Below are 10,445 nucleotides of genomic sequence, written 5' to 3'. Positions count from 1 at the left end.
AGCCCCTGAAAACGAGAGAAGATTTCCGCTTATGGCAACACAGCATTACACGATTTTTGCATGCGTCGACCTGGGACTTGCAAGTTATGTCACAACCGGAAAGTATGTGTGGAGTTATTTACTGTCGGTGGTGATCCAGTTCCTCCGTTTTGTGCTATCTAAGGTAATGCTCTTTGTTTGTGTCGTTAAACCCTCAATGCCGTCGCTATATAAACTGCTACAAAGTCGTTCCATTTTTCCCAGAGCAACGGTACGAAGGGAACATGATTTGCCTCTGATTAGAGAGATTGATTCAGTTTTGGTTTCAGAGTATTACCATAGCAGAGAAAAGAAGTCATTACACTGCTGCTTTCAAAAGAAAGTTATACGGTGGAACCTCGATCTATTGTTCCCGAACCTCGATCTGTTGTTCCCGCATTGATCGTTCGCCGTTTCTGGTCCCGAATAAAGTTCCTTATAGACAATGTAAATTTTTCCTGCATCTAACATTCCCCGAAGTATCGTTTCTCGCATTGATCGTTTGAAGATCGTGGTTCTGACGCAGATTTCTCCCGCATCCATCGTTTGACGAAAATGAGACGAAATGAATACAATGTGTCATTTATGGCTAATTAAGACAAGCACATAGTTGGAATCTTCCCCAAGAGATGGAACTACCATTGGGAGAAGCTCAGTGCCGTGGGAAAGTAACATTAGCGCATTTCCTAAGAACCTTTATCCCCCTCCATTCAGCATTCGCCTCCCTCCTTCTGACGCTTTCCTCTTCTTCAAAATAAAAAAGGTCCCAGCTAGCGCAGGGATCGTATTACGAAGACCTTAGCTTCGAAAAAAAATATTGAGTTACACGAGAACAATAGAAACGTGTTTCGCGCTCCCCCCTCTTCTCACCCACTGACATTTTTCAGTCTAACTCCTTCAAAGTTCCCAGTTCCTGGAGGTCAACTGCTGCATGAGTCACCTATTAGCCCAAAAGGTATCTGACAATGATATTCAGCAATTGCTATTATGCTTTTATTAGATTGAAATGTTAGTAATTTGCACGTTAAAAAACGAGACCAAGCACGACGTATTTTAAGCAAGGAAATAGATGGAAAAATACGATGGTGATTTTTGGCGAAACGAGATATCCTAGTAGCTGAGCTTCTGGGCAGTTAATGCGGCATTTTGTTCCGAAAACATGAAATCAGGTTGTTTTCAGTTATCAATTTACGAGCTATACTATAAGTCTCACTTGTCAGAGTTACTGACGAAGGGATATCTTCTCAGGATTTTTGTTTCTCTCTACTAACAATCCGAATTCATCTGCTCATCTGGCGCTGCGCTAATTAGAAAAGAATGGGTATCTTTAGGGTAAAAAATTTCATGGTGCAGTCATATGGTCACGCTTCACCCTCTGCAGTATGCTCTGATATGCTCTGCGTACCCCCATACACGATAGCATGAGTTCCGAACTTCACCTCGTAGGAGTGGTTCTCTACTTTCCAGGGTGGCTGGACTTCGAAGGACAAAAGTGTGGCACTTCGAGTGTTTTCCATGTGGGTTTAATAAAGTCAGGTTTCATTTCCACTAGTTTAATTTTATTCGTCTTCGGACCATGGCCCCTTTGAAGAAACTATTGAGAACTTTAAAAGATGGACTGAAAATAATTGAACATGAAGAAAAGAATCCGGTCTAGATGCGCGTGAATATTGCAGAGCGCGTTGGGTTGACCGCTAGCACATGACGGTAGGGTTGGGGGTAGAGTGAGCTACCTGGAGAAAACAAGTAGAGGTATGAAGGCGAAGATCCAAGTGGGCGTGCCGCTGACGATTAACGCAACATTGTTCACGCACGCTTTACACACTACCTCAATTGTATTAAAAATATATTCATTTGACAGGAACAATTGAAGTAATAGACTATTTTTGTCCTTTGTGATCCATCTCACTACCAGTCACTGCACCAGCGAATGCGGTTGTTTTAGGCACAACATGCACATTGCTCTCGTGAATACGTGTACTGGAAATGGTGTTTGATGGATAAGAATTTTTACATCTGACTGAAATCCATAATAGCAGTGTAAATGCCGAGTGGAGAGCAAACATTTTTTTAGTGAGTTGGTGTTTTCCTTCAGAATTTTGAAGGCGATATGGGTCGAATCAACAATATGACCTATGTGTCTGATAAAGTACCACTATTCCTGTTATTATCTAAAATATTGTTTGAAACCTTCAATGGATATTTTAATTACTCGCCAAAATCCTGCATTTCCTGGGACATAGGCAACATAGCAAAAAAATAAAGCATTGATCGTTTTTCCGCATTCATTTTATAATCGTATCATTATTAGGAAAGAAAAGTTTTCCCCTAGTAGAGTTCCAAAAAAGGAGGGTAGTCATAGAATCGTGTTCGTCTTAGATTCATGCTAATACGGTGTATGAAATTGTTTTTCGATTTAGTATGTTCTAGAAATAATTTTCATAAAATATTTTCCGTTAAATAAGAAAGAATCAATTTATTATATTCTATAAAAAATTTAAATAAAATATTTTCCGTTCAATAAGAAATATTGGGTGGGGGAAATTTGGTTACTGTGCAGTAATAACAACGTGTGCAATAAACAATCTCTCGGCGAGGAATTAAAGAAGGACCTCGAGTGTCCGGACGGAAGAAGGTCCGAAGGGTATTCAGCGTTCAGGCAAGAGCGCGGTTGGGCTGGTCCTTTAGTCGGCCCTGAATTTTGCAAATGATAGATCATGTCATAACAGATATCTCTTTTCATTGCGGCGTTAACATTCACGGCCGTTTGTCACATACGTTAATTTTCTGTAAATATGGCTAGTGATTTTCTTATTGTTGGCTTATTAACGGACCGTGAATTTAGCGAAATTGAGACCGTGAAAACCTGAAAGAAAAAGCCGTGAAAACCTGAAAAATAACTGAAAACCTGGAAAAAGCTGTGAATATCATTATTCAGGTGGAGTGGGAACCCTGATGTTGTTATAATTTTGTGCACACATAATTTAATCAGTCTTTTCGTAGTTATTCTGTAGGGATATTTATATTTTTGATAATATTTCACTTTAAATCTCATGTACGCTAGAAATCTTTGGAAGCAACATACCATTTTGGCTGAGCAATGTAATCCCATAATTTACTTACCTGAAATCCAACGTACTCATAAATCTATTTACAATATTTGCTGCTCTCTTCTTATTTTTATGAGTTTATTTTGCCGGATGCACTCATGTTTGTGTTGCCATTTAGTGAACATTGGTTTGTTTTGGTTTATTGCTGTGGCCTTGTTTGACCCGTGCACTTGAAAGACTTTTTACTAGATTTTACAACTGTAATGATGTGGTCATAAGATTTTGCTGTGCAGTATATTCATCAAAGATTACTTATTTCAAAGATATGGTGTGTAATTCAAATGAGATGTAGAATTTAATTTTGCAATCTTCAGTCATACTTAAAGGTTTAGATGAGATTTTTGTTTCACTTTTTATATGTTGGAAGACATTTAAAAAATGTAGTAATTAAGTAATTTAAAATAGTTCTTAAAATCATTTTCCTATATGTCTGTGGCCTAAGTACATTTTTGCTCTAGTTGGTCGTTCTCAAATTTTCAATGGTGAAAGAGGAGATCATTGCCTTCATTCATGCATGTATATATTTCAACATTCACATATCCTTTGTATAGTATTCAGTTGACTGCAATTAGGCTTATGCTTATTTATTAGCAACAGTAAATATCTCCTAATCCACCCGATTGCTTACTTGGTTTTCAAGGAGTAAAGCAAATATAATGGTTTAACATTTTGGCTGTTCTCTGGATATGAAATGTAGCTATTTTTATTTCATGCCTTTGTGATGCCAACATTCTTTGGGATTCATTGTAATTGTAGGGCCTATTGTTTAAAATGACTGTTTATTCGTCAAATCTCTCACTGGAACAATGGATTTGGTTTTCTTTATTATTAGGATTTACATTTTTTATTTTCGGCATTAGTATTTCTTAATCGTTCGTTTCTGTAATTTTGTGTTTTGAACAATATCAATCTTCACTCTGCAGCCTTAGGGTAACAGAAATGTGGTTCCAATGATGTAAAGTTATTTCGTAAAGAAAATATTGGTTTTGTTTTAGTATGGTGCTTAAAAATATTTACTTCGTGCTCACAAAATACTTACAAAAATTGATTTTTGCAAGATATTTCTGGATTGATAATAATTATACCTTTGGTACACCATGTCAGTTGGTGCAGCGAGATAAACCATTCAGATTTTGCAACTTTTTTCCATTATGTATGAGTAGAATATTATTATTTCATTATCCCATCTCAAATAGTCTAATGATGTCTGGATTGTTCAGATAAGATTTTGTAGTCATGTCTGGAGGTATATATTTTACATGTTAATTACTTTATGATTATTATTTGTGATTGATAATCTAGGATAATGAATGCATATCTTTGTGGAAAACTATGCATATCTATGCTATACTCTCCCATATTTGCTGGGATATCTCTGTAGATGTATGGCAAGATATCCTCACTGAAGGTATTTCCTGTTTTCCATTCTTTTGCGTTATTTTTCTGTGCATTCCTCTTTTTTAATGCCAGTGAGTGATACTATAAGAAAGCAATATATTTATTTTTTCCAATAATCAATTCAATTATCATGCAGTTGTAAATGAATGCCTAATTTTTGTATATTTCACTTTTTTTCTTAAGTGGTATCATACTATATTCTGTTACAAAGCAATTCAAGGCATATTTGGTGGAATAGCATTTTCTTGAATATGGCATGATTAAACAAGATTTTTTTTTATTTGTGCAGCAAACTGTTGTAAAGCTTTATCCAATATTGCATATCATGCTCCATTCAGATCAAATAAAATTCGTCTGGCTTAAAGTTTGTTTTTTCTTTTGGTTTGAAGTCAGTGTCCCATATGGTACATCAGATTAAATTATGACAATAGTGCAGGAGGGCTGTTGAAATATGGATTGTTCGGGCAAGGTTTTCATTGTAGAAATAAGATATTTGCAGATACTTTGTACTACTACAGACAAAAAAAACAAATAACACGTGAAATTAACCAGCAGAAAACAACGGAAATATAGATTAACTATATAATTTAACACCACCCCTTAAGCTATATTTCCATAAGCCCCATTTTCTGAACTAATTTTTTCATGTTTCTGTTTGGTCAATGTCTTTGTTAAGATGTCTGCTACCATATCCTGGGTATTTAAGTAATTCAGTCGAACAACATTTGTTTTGGCAGCTTCTCTCACAAAGTGATGACGAATGTCAATGTGTTTCGTACCACTATGAAACATCTGATTCATACACAATTTTTGGGCCGACTGGTTGTCATTGAACAGCACAACTGTTCTCTCTTCCCCCAAAATACTTTTATACAGGCTGTGAAGGAACATACACCCTTTTGCTGCTTTGGAGAGAGCCATGCATTCTGTCTCTGTGCTTGACAGGGCAAAAGTCCTTTTTTTCGGCTTTCCCATGAAACAGCAGCACCCGCCAATTTAAAGGCAAACTCTGTGCAGGATTTTCGGTCACACTTATCACCAGCCCAGTCCGCATCCACAAAACCAACAACACATTCACCTGTTTTCTTGAACACTAAGGCATGATTCAATGTAACCTTTAAATATTGTAGCACACACTTGGCACTTTTCCAGTGCTCCAACCCCAAGCCAAGACCACATAGCTCCCACAACATATAAATTTTGATCCCATATTTTTGGCTTCTTCCATGAATATATTGGCGAAAATAAAGCCTTCCCCTCCACATAATCATTGACTCATCCAGGCTGTTCTTTTTTGGACTTAATTTTTTTCATGCTATCGCGGAAGGTCTCAACAATATGGCTCACCTTATGAAGAGGATCTTCTGGTTTTGGCTCACCAGGAAGAGAATTCCTACCAAAATGGACAGCCTGCAATATAAACAAAAATCTATCCCTAGACATAGCTTCAGAAAAAAAACGGAAATCTTAATGATAATTTTTGCTCCAATACTGAGCAATTTTCAGAAGTCTCGCAATTCTGGTAGACAACCCCTAAAAGTGTGTTGAATTCTTCCATGCTCACATCAACCCACTTCGTCCTCAATTTTTCCTTCCCATAGATATTCGTTTCTCTCACAATAAAATTGAGCATCAAATCCTCCACCAAAAGAGTAAAATAGGCAAAGGGATTGTTTCCAGGGTTGGGAACCTTTAGTCCGGCATTGCCAGTAAAAGTAATATCACTGCTTGTTTTTTGCTGATCCACGAACCAAACAATACCCTTATCCCCCTCACTTAGGGTATTTGATTGCTTTTTATCATCCGAGTCATCGTCGGATAGATATTTCCGATTGCCTCCTCCTCCTCGAGAATATACTCTTCTGAATTTTCCGACTGTGAGGCACTTTCACTTTCCTCTATCAAAGCATTTTCCATTTCATCCTCCTTAATTATTCCACTCATCTTTCGATTCACACCAGAGGTTGATTGTTTAGGATCGATTCCTAATTCCATAAAAACCTAAAGAAGAATAAACGTCCTTTATTATTAGTTTATTTGTCCCTCGAGCGGGCACAGTAGCGTATAAAGTATGCCAATCTTCGAAAACTAAGGATTTCAACATTGTACGTACATTCTGGTCTAGAATGGCCTCGTGTATTCTTACAATGTACTTTTGACTGTCGATAGTACCAGTTTTCAAAGCTCTAGGTAATGAAGCTAATTTAATTTTAGATTGGCAAGAGGAACGGACACTAAAGACATACAATACACGACGTCAATATTAAACAACATTGTTACTTGTAGTATTATCTTTAAAGAACTTTTGTGAATTGCATGCCATTATCCAGTAACAGACGCCATTAATAATTCTAGCGGTACCAAACTCATGTCTGTAATGTATTCTTATATTTTGTGTATTTTTGCAAGAGAAAACGTACAGAGAAAGTACTTGGTGTTACAATTTCTTCTCTCTTTGAAACCAAACTATACCGTTTCCTTAACTTACTGATTCCGTGATACATACCTTGAAAGTGCGGAATTTTTGCTTTATCCATTGCAAATATTTTTTTTCCTTCAATGCGATTTGGCCGGCCTGCACCAAACAAAAGGGGTCGCCGCTTTGACTTTTTATTTTCCTGTGCGCCGGACTGCGCGGCGATACAACAGTGTATTTGTGTGTTGCATATACGGCAGGATGCAAAAACATAATAATATAATAATAGACACTTTGAAATGTTCTTCGATGAGGTAAGTAACGTAAAAATCAGTCTCCTGCCTAACTCTGAGGAAGGTGGTAATACGCCACCGAAAATTCAGTACTTACTGTGAGTGTTTTTATCTTTTTTTAGTGTGTTCTGGGATTCTGCCCAACCTAGGTTTTTTTTACATTATATAATAATAAAAATATATGAATCCTCTGATAATATTAACACTCGAGCTAGCTTCTTGGGGAATAATGTTATGCAGACTTCGAAAACCAAGGATTTCAACATTGTACTAACATTCTGGTCTAAATTGGCCTCGTGTATTCCTATATTGTACTTTAACTGTCTACAGTGTGATTTTTCAAAGCTCGAAGTATTGTAGCAAATTTTTTTACTATCAACAATAGAAACTCAACACCCATGGCTTATAAATTACGCCGCGTAACCGGCCATGTATCAAATCTGTACCTATATATATGCCTCAACTATGAATGTACAGGCTTGAAATAATTTCCACAAAGAAAGATAAATTTTAACAAAAATCGAGTGTTATCATATAAAATCGTGGTCAAAGTACGCCAAGTGCCCGGCCATGTAAAAATATCAGGCTTGCCTGACGAGGTTTAACGTACAGACCCTGCATACAAGGACCATGGGTCAATGCATCACACAATATTTATGAAAATTACCGTAATATCACACGTAAAATAACGGTAGCATAAGGCAGTTTTAAGAAACTACAAATTAGGTAGACAGAATGAGAGAAGATAAAGGTGAGTGCAACATATTAACTGATAGTAGAATTGCTGGTGCGGTTTTCATGGGTTTTCCATCTGGTGAGATGATTGTATGCCGACGTTTCGATGGCAAAGGCAGCCATTCAAACATCGGCCTATAATGAACTCTCCAGGTGGGAAACCCGATAAGACTTTACCAGCATAATATGCGGGGAAAGAGTCGCCATTTTGAGAGGAGGCAAAGTTCGACTTACCATCAATTCTGTGCTCCCATCCAAACAAAGAAAAGACTTAGGAGACTGAAGGTGAAATTTTGCGTAGCGAACTATTGCGGCCCTGTGTGAAAGCCACTAAGGCACAAAAATCGACCGTTGACTGTCCTGAACTCCTCATTCTGTTGAATTTCAGAATACGGACTCGCTTCACCCACTTGCTCTCCCTACTCCACCTTCTTATTCCCAGAATGCAATCCTGGACCAAGCGCTCGCCTTTATATTGCCTCTCCTCCCATCTGAATTCTTTCCATCCTTACATCGATCCTTTTTACCTGTCGTGCAAGAAATTCACCTCAAATGTTTCGTCCCATCCGTCTGCCAATTGAATGTCTTTTTTTATCTACTGGTTGTTTCTTTGTTAGTTTTTATATTGTTATTGTGTTGTGTCTAATTCTTGTAATTACTAAAAAAATTGCCGTAAATTTGCGTCATGGCTGTATGTCAAAAGTCACTTAAGTAATAAATAAAATTAACAAGATCACAACGTGGAGGTTTTTGGGGTTACTACCGCGTAATTTCATCTTTGCGGACGAGTTTTTCCGGCATTGTAGCAGGCTTCTTCAGGTCAATGAAGTGGAGATTCGTGTTATCACCCGTCTCTTATGCACCCCGTCGGAGGCCGGTGTCTTCTCATTGGCTGGTTCTTGAGGCCCAGGAGGCATCTCATTGGTCCCTACCTCCTGGCTTTGTCCTGTCTCTCCGGGTTTACTCTTGAGGACTCTTCTCAATTAGGGAGCTGGTATCCATCCTCCCTATTGAGGTTGTTCGGTGTCTTCATTATCTCCATAGCTTCCATAGAGATCCGAGGGAAGTGTCTCTTTTCATTGGCAATGACTTTTGCATTGTAATAGTCGGCATTGTGATTCGGTCCACTCCACGCTCAGCTATGGCCGAGAGACGCAGTTGTTGACTCCTTGTGGCTCATTGGTGTTCTTGGTGCCGCACCTTGAGGGGGTCTGCAAGTTTGTCCGATATATGCTCTGCCAAAGGTGCAATTGACTCGGTACACCCCACAATCGTTTCCTGCGGGGACTTTACCTTTGGCTTTGCTCTCCACTTGGTTGACCTGAAGAAGCCTGCTTCAATGCCAGCGAAACTGTCGTCGGCAGAGATGAAACTACGCGGTAGCAACCCCGAAAACCTCCACGTTGTGATCTCGTCCTTTTTATTCATTTATTTAAGGAACATTTCACATACAGACACGATGCCAATTTACAGCAATTTTTTTAACAATTACATGAATAAGAAACAACACAATAACAATATAAAAGCTAACAAAGCATTAACCAGTAGAAAAGGAAAACATTCAATTGGCGGACGGATGGGATGGAGCTTGTGAGGTGATTTTTTTTGTACGGCAGGTAAAAAGGATCGATGTATGGATGGAGGGAATTCAGATGGGAGGAGAGGTGATATAAAGTTGAGCGCTTGGTCTAGGATTGCATTCTGGGAGTGGGAAGGTGTAGTAGGGAGAGCAATCGGTTGGAATTTGCCAGTATTCTAAAATTCAACGGTGTAAGGGTGTCGCTTGCCGTCTCGTATCAGCTCGGTTTCGCCCCGGGGTAATGGAAGAATCGTAGAGTCACGTCCGAGTGATGGGTCCAGTATCTGATACTCATAACACGTTGCAACCTCTCGCGTGGGATCCATCCTCGTGCACGGCTCTGACACCCTAATCCGATTAACAACTTTCTCTCGCCTGGGAATTGGTCTCCGCGTATTTCTCCAACACTTAATGCCGTAACACGTTGCAGTATCTTGGCGTGGGAAGGCGTATGAAATGCATTATCATGCGGCCTTTCCCGGCCAATAGGAAGACGCCGAGAGGGTCACGGGACGGACGCGACACGGGAGGAAGCCCCTTGGAGGGAATAGACACGAGGAGTCTTACGCTGTATCTCGGAGGGGGAATTTGTACCTGTGCTCTGACAATTAAACGTGTGGAACCAGACTTGTCATCTCATTCTGCCTTCTACGAACCTATCCCTTCCTATACGCTTAGTGCTTACAAAAGGTAAATATTTTATTTTATGAAGTCTTCTGTATTCAAAAAAATTAATTACTTGCGCATTTAGCTAAATGAAATGTAATTGCCGGAAATCAACTTAAGGTTATTATCTTTTGTGGAATCCTACCTCAAGCGTTAGCTGCATAAAAATGCATTCTTCCTATCTTTCATGAATGCTCTGAATGGTCACAATAAATGCTGCAATAGTTACA

The sequence above is a fragment of the Ischnura elegans genome, assembly GCF_921293095.1.
Source record: "Ischnura elegans chromosome 13 unlocalized genomic scaffold, ioIscEleg1.1 SUPER_13_unloc_1, whole genome shotgun sequence".
In the NCBI taxonomy this organism is placed as follows: domain Eukaryota; kingdom Metazoa; phylum Arthropoda; class Insecta; order Odonata; family Coenagrionidae; genus Ischnura; species Ischnura elegans.
The sequence above is the reverse complement of the archived record's forward strand: the minus strand, read 5'-3'. Positions refer to the sequence as shown.